Consider the following 14,991-nt stretch of genomic DNA (forward strand, 5'->3'; position numbering starts at 1 on the left):
TTATCTGCCGTGTTTTTCTAATTCAATCTGCTTCAGACATAAAATCAGAAACTAATTCTAAGTTTATACGATGGAAGAAAGAGCAACATCAGATAAATTAAGATTTTAAAAAGAGAATCAAAAAAAGATGAAGGACGCAAGAGCAACATGAGATACATAAAGATTTTAAAGAAGAAAATGAAAAAGAAGACTAAAATACAAGGAAGTGCAGACGCTCTAGGTAACTGATGAGAAAGTGTGAATAATTTGCCAGAGCTGGGTAGTGTGGCCGAGCGGTCTAAGGCGCTGGATTTAGGCTCCAGTCTCTAAGGAGGCGTGGGTTCAAATCCCACCACTGCCATCTTTATTGAGTTTGTTTGCGCAAGCTATCACATGTTCTGCTTTATTTCAGGGTTTTTACTTTCATGTCGCCCATGCAAGGGAGAAAAGAAGCAATGTTGTGTGTCACGGATGGGGTTCCAACTCAATAGTGTAGTCCATCGGTGGTTGGTTAACCAACCAGCCTTCAAACCAAGTCCTGTGCCCCTGCGGTGGCAGTTGCACCTCCTACCGGTGGTTGTTCACATCAAATCCTTGATTGGAAAAAGGAAAGTTGTGATGGTCTGTGCGACGACCAAGCAGTCCATTTTAACAGTGGGTACTGTGGCCGAGCTGTCCAGAGAACTGGATTTAAGGACCCAGTCTTTCGGAGGTGTCGGTTCAAAGTCCACCGCTGCAACTTTTTCTCAACAGAAAACTGTAATGTAATTTCAAACAAGGCCACCAAGGACACCGGACAAATAAAGGGAATCCAGCCTTTACCCTAATTCCCACGAGTCTGTTATTGCAATTATCTGCCGTGTTTTCTAATTCAATCTGCTTCAGACATAAAAGCAGAAACTAATTCTAAGTTTATACGATGGAAGAAAGAGCAACATCAGATAAATTAAGATTTTTAAAAAGAGAATCAAAAAAAGATGAAGGACGCAAGAGCAACATGAGATACATAAAGATTTTAAAGAAGAAAATGAAAAAGAAGACTAAAATACAAGGAAGTGCAGACGCTCTAGGTAACTGACGAGAAAGTGTGAATAGTTTGCCAGAGCTGGGTAGTGTGGCCGAGCGGTCTAAGGCGCTGGATTAAGGCTCCAGTCTCTAAGGAGGCGTGGGTTCAAATCCCACCACTGCCATCTTTATTGAGTTTGTTTGCGCAAGCTATCACATGTTCTGCTTTATTTCAGGGTTTTTACTTTCATGTCGCCCATGCAAGGGAGAAAAGAAGCAATGTTGTGTGTCACGGATGGGGTTCCAACTCAATAGTGTAGTCCATCGCCTTAACCAACCAGCCACCAAGTCCTGTGCCCCGCGGTGGCAGTTGCACCTCCTACCGGTGGTTGTTCACATCAAATCCTTGATTGGAAAAAAGGAAAGTTGTGATGGTCTGTGCGACGACCAAGCAGTCCATTTTAACAGTGGGTACTGTGGCCGAGCTGTCCAGAGAACTGGATTTAAGGACCCAGTCTCGGAGGTTCGGTTCAAAGTCCACCGCTGCAACTTTTTCTCAACAGAAAACTGTAATGTAATTTCAAACAAGGCCACCAAGGACACCGGACAAATAAAGGGAATCCAGCCTTTACCCTAATTCCCACGTCTGTTATTGCAATTATCTGCCGTGTTTTTCTAATTCAATCTGCTTCAGACATAAAAGCAGAAACTAATTCTAAGTTTATACGATGGAAGAAAGAGCAACATCAGATAAATTAAGATTTTTAAAAAGAGAATCAAAAAAAGATGAAGGACGCAAGAGCAACATGAGATACATAAAGATTTTAAAGAAGAAAATGAAAAAGAAGACTAAAATACAAGGAAGTGCAGACGCTCTAGGTAACTGATGAGAAAGTGTGAATACTTTGCCAGAGCTGGGTAGTGTGGCCGAGCGGTCTAAGGCGCTGGATTTAGGCTCCAGTCTCTAAGGAGGCGTGGGTTCAAATCCCACCACTGCCATCTTTATTGAGTTTGTTTGCGCAAGCTATCACATGTTCTGCTTTATTTCAGGGTTTTTACTTTCATGTCGCCCATGCAAGGGAGAAAAGAAGCAATGTTGTGTGTCACGGATGGGGTTCCAACTCAATAGTGTAGTCCATCGCCTTAACCAACCAGCCACCAAGTCCTGTGCTCCCGCGGTGGCAGTTGCACCTCCTACCGGTGGTTGTTCACATCAAATCCTTGATTGGAAAAAAGGAAAGTTGTGATGGTCTGTGCGACGACCAAGCAGTCCATTTTAACAGTGGGTACTGTGGCCGAGCTGTCCAGAGAACTGGATTTAAGGACCCAGTCTTTCGGAGGTGTGGGTTCAAAGTCCACCGCTGCAACTTTTTCTCAACAGAAAACTGTAATGTAATTTCAAACAAGGCCACCAAGGACACCGGACAAATAAAGGGAATCCAGCCTTTACCCTAAATCCCACGTCTGTTATTGCAATTATCTGCCGTGTTTTTCTAATTCAATCTGCTTCAGACATAAAATCAGAAACTAATTCTAAGTTTATACGATGGAAGAAAGAGCAACATCAGATAAATTAAGATTTTTAAAAAGAGAATCAAAAAAAGATGAAGGACGCAAGAGCAACATGAGATACATAAAGATTTTAAAGAAGAAAATGAAAAAGAAGACTAAAATACAAGGAAGTGCAGACGCTCTAGGTAACTGATGAGAAAGTGTGAATAATTTGCCAGAGCTGGGTAGTGTGGCCGAGCGGTCTAAGGCGCTGGATTAAGGCTCCAGTCTCTAAGGAGGCGTGGGTTCAAATCCCACCACTGCCATCTTTATTGAGTTTGTTTGCGCAAGCTATCACATGTTCTGCTTTATTTCAGGGTTTTTACTTTCATGTCGCCCATGCAAGGGAGAAAAGAAGCAATGTTGTGTGTCACGGATGGGGTTCCAACTCAATAGTGTAGTCCATCGCCTTAACCAACCAGCCACCAAGTCCTGTGCCCCGCGGTGGCAGTTGCACCTCCTACCGGTGGTTGTTCACATCAAATCCTTGATTGGAAAAAAGGAAAGTTGTGATGGTCTGTGCGACGACCAAGCAGTCCATTTTAACAGTGGGTACTGTGGCCGAGCTGTCCAGAGAACTGGATTTAAGGACCCAGTCTTTCGGTTCAAAGTCCACCGCTGCAACTTTTTCTCAACAGAAAACTGTAATGTAATTTCAAACAAGGCCACCAAGGACACCGGACAAATAAAGGGAATCCAGCCTTTACCCTAATTCCCACGTCTGTTATTGCAATTATCTGCCGTGTTTTTCTAATTCAATCTGCTTCAGACATAAAAGCAGAAACTAATTCTAAGTTTATACGATGGAAGAAAGAGCAACATCAGATAAATTAAGATTTTTAAAAAGAGAATCAAAAAAAGATGAAGGACGCAAGAGCAACATGAGATACATAAAGATTTTAAAGAAGAAAATGAAAAAGAAGACTAAAATACAAGGAAGTGCAGACGCTCTAGGTAACTGATGAGAAAGTGTGAATAATTTGCCAGAGCTGGGTAGTGTGGCCGAGCGGTCTAAGGCGCTGGATTAAGGCTCCAGTCTCTAAGGAGGCGTGGGTTCAAATCCCACCACTGCCATCTTTATTGAGTTTGTTTGCGCAAGCTATCACATGTTCTGCTTTATTTCAGGGTTTTTACTTTCATGTCGCCCATGCAAGGGAGAAAAGAAGCAATGTTGTGTGTCACGGATGGGGTTCCAACTCAATAGTGTAGTCCATCGCCTTAACCAACCAGCCACCAAGTCCTGTGCTCCCGCGGTGGCAGTTGCACCTCCTACCGGTGGTTGTTCACATCAAATCCTTGATTGGAAAAAGGAAAGTTGTGATGGTCTGTGCGACGACCAAGCAGTCCATTTTAACAGTGGGTACTGTGGCCGAGCTGTCCAGAGAACTGGATTTAAGGACCCAGTCTTTCGGAGGTGTGGGTTCAAAGTCCGACGCTGCAAGTTTTTCTCAACAGAAAACTGTAATGTAATTGCAAACAAGGCCACCAAGGACACCGGACAAATAAAGGGATTCCAGCTCCCGCGGTGGCAGTTGCACCTCCTACCGGTGGTTGTTCACATCAAATCCTTGATTGGAAAAAAGGAAAGTTGTGATGGTCTGTGCGACGACCAACCAGTCCATTTTAACAGTGGGTACTGTGGCCGAGCTGTCCAGAGAACTGGATTTAAGGACCCAGTCTTTCGGAGGTGTGGGTTCAAAGTCCACCGCTGCAAGTTTTCTGTAATGTAATTTCAAACAAGGCCACCAAGGACACCGGACAAATAAAGGGAATCCAGCCTTTACCCTAATTCCCACAGTCTGTTATTGCAATTATCTGCCGTGTTTTTCTAATTCAATCTGCTTCAGACATAAAAGCAGAAACTAATTCTAAGTTTATACGATGGAAGAAAGAGCAACATCAGATAAATTAAGATTTTTAAAAAGAGAATCAAAAAAAGATGAAGGACGCAAGAGCAACATGAGATACATAAAGATTTTAAAGAAGAAAATGAAAAAGAAGACTAAAATACAAGGAAGTGCAGACGCTCTAGGTAACTGATGAGAAAGTGTGAATAATTTGCCAGAGCTGGGTAGTGTGGCCGAGCGGTCTAAGGCGCTGGATTTAGGCTCCAGTCTCTAAGGAGGCGTGGGTTCAAATCCCACCACTGCCATCTTTATTGAGTTTGTTTGCGCAAGCTATCACATGTTCTGCTTTATTTCAGGGTTTTTACTTTCATGTCGCCCATGCAAGGGAGAAAAGAAGCAATGTTGTGTGTCACGGATGGGGTTCCAACTCAATAGTGTAGTCCATCGCCTTAACCAACCAGCCACCAAGTCCTGTGCCCCGCGGTGGCAGTTGCAATCCTACCGGTGGTTGTTCACATCAAATCCGATTGGAAAAAAGGAAAGTTGTGATGGTCTGTGCGACGACCAAGCAGTCCATTTTAACAGTGGGAACTGTGGCCGAGCTGTCCAGAGAACTGGTAAGGACCCAGTCTTTGGAGGTGTGGGTTCAAAGTCCAACGCTGCAAGGTGACAGACCGGAACTCCTACCGGTGGTTGTTCACATCAAATCCTTGATTGGAAAAAGGAAAGTTGTGATGGTCTGTGCGACGACCAAGCAGTCCATTTTAACAGTGGGTACTGTGGCCGAGCTGTCCAGAGAACTGGATTTAAGGACCCAGTCTTCGGAGGTGTGGTTCAAAGTCCACCGCTGCAACTTTTTCTCAACAGAAAACTGTAATGTAATTTCAAACAAGGCCACCAAGGACACCGGACAAATAAAGGGAATCCAGCCTTTACCCTAATTCCCACGTCTGTTATTGCAATTATCTGCCGTGTTTTTCTAATTCAATCTGCTTCAGACATAAAAGCAGAAACTAATTCTAAGTTTATACGATGGAAGAAAGAGCAACATCAGATAAATTAAGATTTTTAAAAAGAGAATCAAAAAAAGATGAAGGACGCAAGAGCAACATGAGATACATAAAGATTTTAAAGAAGAAAATGAAAAAGAAGACTAAAATACAAGGAAGTGCAGACGCTCTAGGTAACTGACGAGAAAGTGCAAATAATTTGCCAGAGCTGGGTAGTGTGGCCGAGCGGTCTAAGGCGCTGGATTAAGGCTCCAGTCTCTAAGGAGGCGTGGGTTCAAATCCCACCACTGCCATCTTTATTGAGTTTGTTTGCGCAAGCTATCACATGTTCTGCTTTATTTCAGGGTTTTTACTTTCATGTCGCCCATGCAAGGGAGAAAAGAAGCAATGTTGTGTGTCACGGATGGGGTTCCAACTCAATAGTGTAGTCCATCGCCTTAACCAACCAGCCACCAAGTCCTGTGCCCCGCGGTGGCAGTTGCACCTCCTACCGGTGGTTGTTCACATCAAATCCTTGATTGGAAAAAAGGAAAGTTGTGATGGTCTGTGCGACGACCAAGCAGTCCATTTTAACAGTGGGTACTGTGGCCGAGCTGTCCAGAGAACTGGATTTAAGGACCCAGTCTTTCGGTTCAAAGTCCACCGCTGCAACTTTTTCTCAACAGAAAACTGTAATGTAATTTCAAACAAGGCCACCAAGGACACCGGACAAATAAAGGGAATCCAGCCTTTACCCTAATTCCCACGTCTGTTATTGCAATTATCTGCCGTGTTTTTCTAATTCAATCTGCTTCAGACATAAAATCAGAAACTAATTCTAAGTTTATACGATGGAAGAAAGAGCAACATCAGATAAATTAAGATTTTTAAAAAGAGAATCAAAAAAGATCAAGGACGCAAGAGCAACATGAGATACATAAAGATTTTAAAGAAGAAAATGAAAAAGAAGACTAAAATACAAGGGAGTGCAGACGCTCTAGGTAACTGATGAGAAAGTGTGAAAATTGTGCTAGAGCTGGGTAGTGTGGCCGAGCGGTCTAAGGCGCTGGATTAAGGCTCCAGTCTCTAAGGAGGCGTGGGTTCAAATCCCACCACTGCCATCTTTATTGAGTTTGTTTGCGCAAGCTATCACATGTTCTGCTTTATTTCAGGGTTTTTACTTTCATGTCGCCCATGCAAGGGAGAAAAGAAGCAATGTTGTGTGTCACGGATGGGGTTCCAACTCAATAGTGTAGTCCATCGCCTTAACCAACCAGCCACCAAGTCCTGTGCTCCCTGCGGTGGCAGTTGCACTCCTACCGGTGGTTGTTCACATCAAATCCTTGATTGGAAAAAGGAAAGTTGTGATGGTCTGTGCGACGACCAAGCAGTCCATTTTAACAGTGGGTACTGTGGCCGAGCTGTCCAGAGAACTGGATGTCTTTCGGAGGTGTGGGTTCAAAGTCCACACAGAAAACTGTAATGTAATTTCAAACAAGGCCACCAAGGACAAAGTCCAGCCTTTCCAGCCAAAGTCCTGTGGCAGTTGCACCTCCTACCGGTGGTTGTTCACATCAAATCCTTGATTGGAAAAAGGAAAGTTGTGATGGTCTGTGCGACGACCAAGCAGTCCATTTTAACAGTGGGTACTGTGGCCGAGCTGTCCAGAGAACTGGATTTAAGGACCCAGTCTTTCGGAGGTGTGGGTTCAAAGTCCACCGCTGCAACTTTTTCTCAACAGAAAACTGTAATGTAATTTCAAACAAGGACACCAAGGGCACCGGACAAATAAAGGGAATCCAGCCTTTACCCTAATTCCCGAGTCTGTTATTGCAATTATCTGCCGTGTTTTTCTAATTCAATCTGCTTCAGAAATAAAATCAGAAACTAATTCTAAGTTTATACGATGGAAGAAAGAGCAACATCAGATAAATTAAGATTTTTAAAAAGAGAATCAAAAAAGATGAAGGACGCAAGAGCAACATGAGATACATAAAGATTTTAAAGAAGAAAATGAAAAAGAAGACTAAAATACAAGGGAGTGCAGACGCTCTAGGTAACTGATGAGAAAGTGCAAATAATTTCCAGAGCTGGGTAGTGTGGCCGAGCGGTCTAAGGCGCTGGATTTAGGCTCCAGTCTCTAAGGAGGCGTGGGTTCAAATCCCACCACTGCCATCTTTATTGAGTTTGTTTGCGCAAGCTATCACATGTTCTGCTTTATTTCAGGGTTTTTACTTTCATGTCGCCCATGCAAGGGAGAAAAGAAGCAATGTTGTGTGTCACGGATGGGGTTCCAACTCAATAGTGTAGTCCATCGCCTTAACCAACCAGCCACCAAGTCCTGTGCTGCGTTGGCAGTTGCACCTCCTACCGGTGGTTGTTCACATCAAATCCTTGATTGGAATGGTCCACTGTGCGATCCTGACCAAGCAGTCCATTTTAACAGTCCTGTGGCTCGAGCTGTCCAGAGAAAAAGGACCCAGTCTTTGTGAGAAAGTTTGTGTGGGTTCAAAGTCCACCGCTGCAAGTTTTTCATTTCAACAGAAAACTGTAATGTAATTTCAAACAAGGCCACAAGGACACCGGACAAAGCGGTGGCAGTTGCACCTCCTACCGGTGGTTGTTCAATCAAATCCTTGATTGGAAAAAAGGAAAGTTGTGATGGTCTGTCCAGAGAACTGGATTTAAGGACACAGTCTTTCGGAGGTGTGGGTTCAAAGTCCACCGCTGCAAGTTTTTCTCAACAGAAAACTGTAATGTAATTTCAAACAAGGCCACCAAGGACACCGGACAAATAAAGGGAATCCAGCCTTTACCCTAATTCCCAAGTCTGTTATTGCAATTATCTGCCGTGTTTTTCTAATTCAATCTGCTTCAGACATAAAATCAGAAACAAATTCTAAGTTTATACGATGGAAGAAAGAGCAACATCAGATAAATTAAGATTTTTAAAAAGAGAATCAAAAAAGATCAAGGACGCAAGAGCAACATGAGATACATAAAGATTTTAAAGAAGAAAATGAAAAAGAAGACTAAAATACAAGGAAGTGCAGACGCTCTAGGTAACTGAGGAGAAAGTGCAAATAATTTTCCAGAGCTGGGTAGTGTGGCCGAGCGGTCTAAGGCGCTGGATTTAGGCTCCAGTCTCTAAGGAGGCGTGGGTTCAAATCCCACCACTGCCATCTTTATTGAGTTTGTTTGCGCAAGCTATCACATGTTCTGCTTTATTTCAGGGTTTTTACTTTCATGTCGCCCATGCAAGGGAGAAAAGAAGCAATGTTGTGTGTCACGGATGGGGTTCCAACTCAATAGTGTAGTCCATCGCCTTAACCAACCAGCCACCAAGTCCTGTGCTCCCGCGGTGGCAGTTGCACCTCCTACCGGTGGTTGTTCACATCAAATCCTTGATTGGAAAAAAGGAAAGTTGTGATGGTCTGTGCGACGACCAAGCAGTCCATTTTAACAGTGGGTACTGTGGCCGAGCTGTCCAGAGAACTGGATTTAAGGACCCAGTCTTTCGGAGGTGTGGGTTCAAAGTCCACCGCTGCAACTTTTTCTCAACAGAAAACTGTAATGTAATTTCAAACAAGGCCACCAAGGACACCGGACAAATAAAGGGAATCCAGCCTTTACCCTAATTCCCAAGTCTGTTATTGCAATTATCTGCCGTGTTTTTCTAATTCAATCTGCTTCAGACATAAAATCAGAAACTAATTCTAAGTTTATACGATGGAAGAAAGAGCAACATCAGATAAATTAAGATTTTTAAAAAGAGAATCAAAAAAGATGAAGGACGCAAGAGCAACATGAGATACATAAAGATTTTAAAGAAGAAAATGAAAAAGAAGACTAAAATACAAGGAAGTGCAGACGCTCTAGGTAACTGATGAGAAAGTGTGCAAATAATTTGCCAGAGCTGGGTAGTGTGGCCGAGCGGTCTAAGGCGCTGGATTAAGGCTCCAGTCTCTAAGGAGGCGTGGGTTCAAATCCCACCACTGCCATCTTTATTGAGTTTGTTTGCGCAAGCTATCACATGTTCTGCTTTATTTCAGGGTTTTTACTTTCATGTCGCCCATGCAAGGGAGAAAAGAAGCAATGTTGTGTGTCACGGATGGGGTTCCAACTCAATAGTGTAGTCCATCGCCTTAACCAACCAGCCACCAAGTCCTGTGCTCCCGCGGTGGCAGTTGCACCTCCTACCGGTGGTTGTTCACATCAAATCCTTGATTGGAAAAAAGGAAAGTTGTGATGGTCTGTGCGACGACCAAGCAGGCCATTTTAACAGTGGGAACTGTGGCCGAGCTGTCCAGAGAACTGGATTTAAGGACCCAGTCTTTCGGAGGTGTGGGTTCAAAGTCCAACGCTGCAAGTTTTTCTCAACAGAAAACTGTAATGTAATTTCAAACAAGGCCACCAAGGACACCGGACAAAGAAAGGGATTCCAGCTCCCGCGGTGGCAGTTGCACCTCCTACCGGTGGTTGTTCACATCAAATCCTTGATTGGAAAAAAGGAAAGTTGTGATGGTCTGTGCGACGACCAAGCAGTCCATTTTAACAGTGGGTACTGTGGCCGAGCTGTCCAGAGAACTGGATTTAAGGACCCAGTCTTTCGGAGGTGTGGGTTCAAAGTCCAACGCTGCAACTTTTTCTCAACAGAAAACTGTAATGTAATTTCAAACAAGGCCACCAAGGACACCGGACAAATAAAGGGAATCCAGCCTTTACCCTAAATCCCAAGTCTGTTATTGCAATTATCTGCCGTGTTTTTCTAATTCAATCTGCTTCAGACATAAAAGCAGAAACTAATTCTAAGTTTATACGATGGAAGAAAGAGCAACATCAGATAAATTAAGATTTTTAAAAAGAGAATCAAAAAAGATGAAGGACGCAAGAGCAACATGAGATACATAAAGATTTTAAAGAAGAAAATGAAAAAGAAGACTAAAATACAAGGAAGTGCAGACGCTCTAGGTAACTGACGAGAAAGTGCAAATAATTTGCCAGAGCTGGGTAGTGTGGCCGAGCGGTCTAAGGCGCTGGATTAAGGCTCCAGTCTCTAAGGAGGCGTGGGTTCAAATCCCACCACTGCCATCTTTATTGAGCTTTTTTGCGCAAGCTATCACATGTTCTTCTTTATTTCAGGGTTTTTACTTTCATGTCGCCCATGCAAGGGAGAAAAGAAGCAATGTTGTGTGTCACGGATGTGGTTCCAACTCAATAGTGTAGTCCATCGCCTTAACCAACCAGCCACCAAGTCCTGTGCTCCCGCGCGTTGGCAGTTGCAACTCCGACCGGTGGTTGTTCACGTCAAATCCTTGATTGGAAAAAAGGAAAGTTGTGATGGTCTGTGCGACGACCAAGCAGGCCATTTTAACAGTGGGAACTGTGGCCGAGCTGTCCAGAGAACTGGATTTAAGGACCCAGTCTTTCGGAGGTGTGGGTTCAAAGTCCAACGCTGCAAGTTTTTCTCAACAGAAAACTGTAATGTAATTTCAAACAAGGCCACCAAGGACACCGGACAAATAAAGGGAATCCAGCCTTTACCCTAAATCCCAAGTCTGTTATTGTAATTATCTGCCGTGTTTTTCTAATTCAATCTGCTTCAGACATAAAAGCAGAAACTAATTCTAAGTTTATACGATGGAAGAAAGAGCAACATCAGATAAATTAAGATTTTTAAAAAGAGAATCAAAAAAGATGAAGGACGCAAGAGCAACATGAGATACATAAAGATTTTAAAGAAGAAAATGAAAAAGAAGACTAAAATACAAGGAAGTGCAGACGCTCTAGGTAACTGATGAGAAAGTGTGAATAATTTGCCAGAGCTGGGTAGTGTGGCCGAGCGGTCTAAGGCGCTGGATTTAGGCTCCAGTCTCTAAGGAGGCGTGGGTTCAAATCCCACCACTGCCATCTTTATTGAGTTTGTTTGCGCAAGCTATCACATGTTCTGCTTTATTTCAGGGTTTTTACTTTCATGTCGCCCATGCAAGGGAGAAAAGAAGCAATGTTGTGTGTCACGGATGGGGTTCCAACTCAATAGTGTAGTCCCGCCTAACCAACCAGCCACCAAGTCCTGTGCTCCCTGCGGTGGCAGTTGCACCTCCTACCGGTGGTTGTTCACATCAAATCCTTGATTGGAAAAAAGGAAAGTTGTGATGGTCTGTGCAGAGAACTGGATTTAAGGACCAAGCAGTCCATTTTAACAGTGGGTACTGTGTTGCTTGATTGGAAAAAAGGAAAGTTGTGATGGTCTGTCCAGAGAACTGGATTTCCAGAGAACTGGATTTAAGGACCCAGTCTTTCGGAGGTGTGGGTTCAAAGTCCACCGCTGCAACTTTTCTCAACAGAAAACTGTAATGTAATTTCAAACAAGGCCACCAAGGACACCGGACAAATAAAGGGAATCCAGCCTTTACCCTAAATCCCAAGTCTGTTATTGCAATTATCTGCCGTGTTTTTCTAATTCAATCTGCTTCAGACATAAAAGCAGAAACTAATTCTAAGTTTATACGATGGAAGAAAGAGCAACATCAGATAAATTAAGATTTTTAAAAAGAGAATAAAAAAAAGATGAAGGACGCAAGAGCAACATGAGATACATAAAGATTTTAAAGAAGAAAATGAAAAAGAAGACTAAAATACAAGGAAGTGCAGACGCTCTAGGTAACTGACGAGAAAGTGCAAATAATTTGCCAGAGCTGGGTAGTGTGGCCGAGCGGTCTAAGGCGCTGGATTAAGGCTCCAGTCTCTAAGGAGGCGTGGGTTCAAATCCCACCACTGCCATCTTTATTGAGCTTGTTTGCGCAAGCTATCACATGTTCTTCTTTATTTCAGGGTTTTTACTTTCATGTCGCCCATGCAAGGGAGAAAAGAAGCAATGTTGTGTGTCACGGATGGGGTTCCAACTCAATAGTGTAGTCCATCGCCTTAACCAACCAGCCACCAAGTCCTGTGCTCCCGCGGTGGCAGTTGCACCTCCTACCGGTGGTTGTTCACATCAAATCCTTGATTGGAAAAAAGGAAAGTTGTGATGGTCTGTGCGACGACCAAGCAGTCCATTTTAACAGTGGGTACTGTGGCCGAGCTGTCCAGAGAACTGGATTTAAGGACCCAGTCTTTCGGAGGTGTGGGTTCAAAGTCCAACGCTGCAAGTTTTACTCAACAGAAAACTGTAATGTAATTTCAAACAAGGCCACCAAGGACACCGGACAAATAAAGGGATTCCAGCCTTTACCCTAATTCCCAAGTCTGTTATTGCAATTATCTTCCGTGTTTTTCTAATTCAATCTGCTTCAGACATAAAAGCAGAAGCTAATTCTAAGTTTATACGATGGAAGAAAGAGCAACATCAGATAAATTAAGATTTTTAAAAAGGGAATCAAAAAAATATGAAGGACGCAAGAGCAACATGAGATACATAAAGATTTTAAAGAAGAAAATGAAAAAGAAGACTAAAATACAAGGAAGTGCAGACGCTCTAGGTAACTGACGAGAAAGTGCAAATAATTTGCCAGAGCTGGGTAGTGTGGCCGAGCGGTCTAAGGCGCTGGATTAAGGCTCCAGTCTCTAAGGAGGCGTGGGTTCAAATCCCACCACTGCCATCTTTAATGAGCTTGTTTGCGCAAGCTGTCACATGTTCTGCTTTATTTTAGGGTTTTTACTTTCATGTCGCCCATGCAAGGGAGAAAAGAAGCAATGTTGTGTGTCACGGATGGGGTTCCAACACAATAGTGTAATCCATCTCCTTAACCAGCCAGCCACCAAGTCCTGTGCCCCCGCGGTGGCAGTTGCACCTCCTACCGGTGGTTGTTCACGTCAAATCCTTGATTGGAAAAAAGTAAAGTTGTGATGGTCTGTGTGACGACCAAGCAGTCCATTTTAACAGTGGGTACGGTGGCCGAGCTGTCCAGAGTACTGGATTTAAGGACCCAGTATTTCGGAGGTGTGGGTTCAAAGTCCAACGCTGCAACTTTTTCTCAACAGAAAACTGAAATGTAATTTCAAACAAGGCCACCAAGGACACCGGACAAATAAAGGGAATCCAGCCTTTACCCTAATTCCCAAGTCTGTTATTGCAATTATCTGCCGTGTTTTTCGAATTCAATCTGCTTCAGACATAAAAGCTGAAACTAATTCTAAGTTTATACGATGGAAGAAAGAGCAACATCAGATAAATTAAGATTTTTAAAAAGAGAATCAAAAAAAGATGAAGGACGCAAGAGCAACATGAGATACATAAAGATTTTAAAGAAGAAAATGAAAAAGAAGACTAAAATACAAGGAAGTGCAGACGCTCTAGGTAACTGACGAGAAAGTGCAAATAATTTGCCAGAGCTGGGTAGTGTGGCCGAGCGGTCTAAGGCGCTGGATTAAGGCTCCAGTCTCTAAGGAGGCGTGGGTTCAAATCCCACCACTGCCATCTTTATTGAGTTTGTTTGCGCAAGCTATCACATGTTCTGCTTTATTTCAGGGTTTTTACTTTCATGTCGCCCATGCAAGGGAGAAAAGAAGCAATGTTGTGTGTCACGGATGGGGTTCCAACTCAATAGTGTAGTCCATCGCCTTAACAACCAGCCACCAAGTCCTGTGCCCCGCGGTGGCAGTTGCACCTCCTACCGGTGGTTGTTCACATCAAATCCTTGATTGGAAAAAAGGAAAGTTGTGATGGTCTGTGCGACGACCAAGCAGTCCATTTTAACCTGTGGCCGAGCTGTCCAGAGAACTGGATTTAGGACCCAGTCTTTCGGAGGTGTGGGTTCAAAGTCCACCGCTGCAAGTTTTTCTCAACAGAAAACTGTAATGTAATTTCAAACAAGGCCACCAAGGACACTGAAAGGGATTCCAAGAGTTGCAACCCACCGGTGGTTGTTCACATCAAATCCTTGATTAAAAAAAGGAAAGTTGTGATGGTCTGTGCGACGACCAAGCAGTCCATTTTAACAGTGGGAACTGTGGCCGAGCTGTCCAGAGAACTGGATTTAAGGACCCAGTCTTTCCGGAGGTGTGGGTTCAAAGTCCACCGCTGCAACTTTTTCTCAACAGAAAACTGTAATGTAATTTCAAACAAGGCCACCAAGGACACCGGACAAATAAAGGGAATCCAGCCTTTACCCTAAATCCCAAGTCTGTTTTTGCAATTATCTGCCGTGTTTTTCTAATTCAATCTGCTTCAGACATAAAAGCAGAAACTAATTCTAAGTTTATACGATGGAAGAAAGAGCAACATCAGATAAATTAAGATTTTTAAAAAGAGAATCAAAAAAAAGATGAAGGACGCAAGAGCAACATGAGATACATAAAGATTTTAAAGAAGAAAATGAAAAAGAAGACTAAAATACAAGGAAGTGCAGACGCTCTAGGTAACTGACGAGAAAGTGCAAATAATTTGCCAGAGCTGGGTAGTGTGGCCGAGCGGTCTAAGGCGCTGGATTAAGGCTCCAGTCTCTAAGGAGGCGTGGGTTCAAATCCCACCACTGCCATCTTTATTGAGTTTGTTTGCGCAAGCTATCACATGTTCTGCTTTATTTCAGGGTTTTTACTTCATGTCGCCCATGCAAGGGAGAAAAGAAGCAATGTTGTGTGTCACGGATGGGGTTCCAACTCAATAGTGTAGTCCATCG

At 43.4% G+C, this 14,991-nt stretch overlaps 17 non-coding genes across 17 annotated transcripts; all 17 read left to right on the plus strand.

Moving 5' to 3' along the window:
* Window positions 1-258: 258 nt before the first annotated feature.
* Window positions 259-340, plus strand: trnal-uag. Its single transcript has one exon. It is a non-coding gene; the product is annotated as a tRNA-Leu (tRNA).
* A 747-nt stretch (window positions 341-1,087) lies between these two features.
* Window positions 1,088-1,169, plus strand: trnal-aag. The gene has a single exon. It is a non-coding gene; the product is annotated as a tRNA-Leu (tRNA).
* Window positions 1,170-1,901: 732 nt separating this feature from the next.
* trnal-uag lies at window positions 1,902-1,983 on the plus strand. Its single transcript has one exon. It is a non-coding gene; the product is annotated as a tRNA-Leu (tRNA).
* Window positions 1,984-2,719: 736 nt separating this feature from the next.
* Window positions 2,720-2,801, plus strand: trnal-aag. The gene has a single exon. It is a non-coding gene; the product is annotated as a tRNA-Leu (tRNA).
* A 726-nt stretch (window positions 2,802-3,527) lies between these two features.
* Window positions 3,528-3,609, plus strand: trnal-aag. Its single transcript has one exon. It is a non-coding gene; the product is annotated as a tRNA-Leu (tRNA).
* A 996-nt stretch (window positions 3,610-4,605) lies between these two features.
* Window positions 4,606-4,687, plus strand: trnal-uag. The gene has a single exon. It is a non-coding gene; the product is annotated as a tRNA-Leu (tRNA).
* Window positions 4,688-5,603: 916 nt separating this feature from the next.
* On the plus strand, window positions 5,604-5,685 carry trnal-aag. Its single transcript has one exon. It is a non-coding gene; the product is annotated as a tRNA-Leu (tRNA).
* Window positions 5,686-6,410: 725 nt separating this feature from the next.
* Window positions 6,411-6,492, plus strand: trnal-aag. Its single transcript has one exon. It is a non-coding gene; the product is annotated as a tRNA-Leu (tRNA).
* Window positions 6,493-7,464: 972 nt separating this feature from the next.
* trnal-uag lies at window positions 7,465-7,546 on the plus strand. Its single transcript has one exon. It is a non-coding gene; the product is annotated as a tRNA-Leu (tRNA).
* A 925-nt stretch (window positions 7,547-8,471) lies between these two features.
* On the plus strand, window positions 8,472-8,553 carry trnal-uag. Its single transcript has one exon. It is a non-coding gene; the product is annotated as a tRNA-Leu (tRNA).
* Window positions 8,554-9,290: 737 nt separating this feature from the next.
* trnal-aag lies at window positions 9,291-9,372 on the plus strand. Its single transcript has one exon. It is a non-coding gene; the product is annotated as a tRNA-Leu (tRNA).
* Window positions 9,373-10,380: 1,008 nt separating this feature from the next.
* Window positions 10,381-10,462, plus strand: trnal-aag. Its single transcript has one exon. It is a non-coding gene; the product is annotated as a tRNA-Leu (tRNA).
* A 737-nt stretch (window positions 10,463-11,199) lies between these two features.
* trnal-uag lies at window positions 11,200-11,281 on the plus strand. Its single transcript has one exon. It is a non-coding gene; the product is annotated as a tRNA-Leu (tRNA).
* Window positions 11,282-12,072: 791 nt separating this feature from the next.
* Window positions 12,073-12,154, plus strand: trnal-aag. Its single transcript has one exon. It is a non-coding gene; the product is annotated as a tRNA-Leu (tRNA).
* A 736-nt stretch (window positions 12,155-12,890) lies between these two features.
* trnal-aag lies at window positions 12,891-12,972 on the plus strand. The gene has a single exon. It is a non-coding gene; the product is annotated as a tRNA-Leu (tRNA).
* Window positions 12,973-13,708: 736 nt separating this feature from the next.
* trnal-aag lies at window positions 13,709-13,790 on the plus strand. Its single transcript has one exon. It is a non-coding gene; the product is annotated as a tRNA-Leu (tRNA).
* A 978-nt stretch (window positions 13,791-14,768) lies between these two features.
* Window positions 14,769-14,850, plus strand: trnal-aag. The gene has a single exon. It is a non-coding gene; the product is annotated as a tRNA-Leu (tRNA).
* The last annotated feature ends 141 nt before the right edge of the window (window positions 14,851-14,991 follow it).

The sequence above is a fragment of the Oncorhynchus gorbuscha genome, linkage group LG18 (genome assembly GCF_021184085.1).
Source record: "Oncorhynchus gorbuscha isolate QuinsamMale2020 ecotype Even-year linkage group LG18, OgorEven_v1.0, whole genome shotgun sequence".
Classification (NCBI taxonomy): Eukaryota; Metazoa; Chordata; class Actinopteri; order Salmoniformes; family Salmonidae; genus Oncorhynchus; species Oncorhynchus gorbuscha.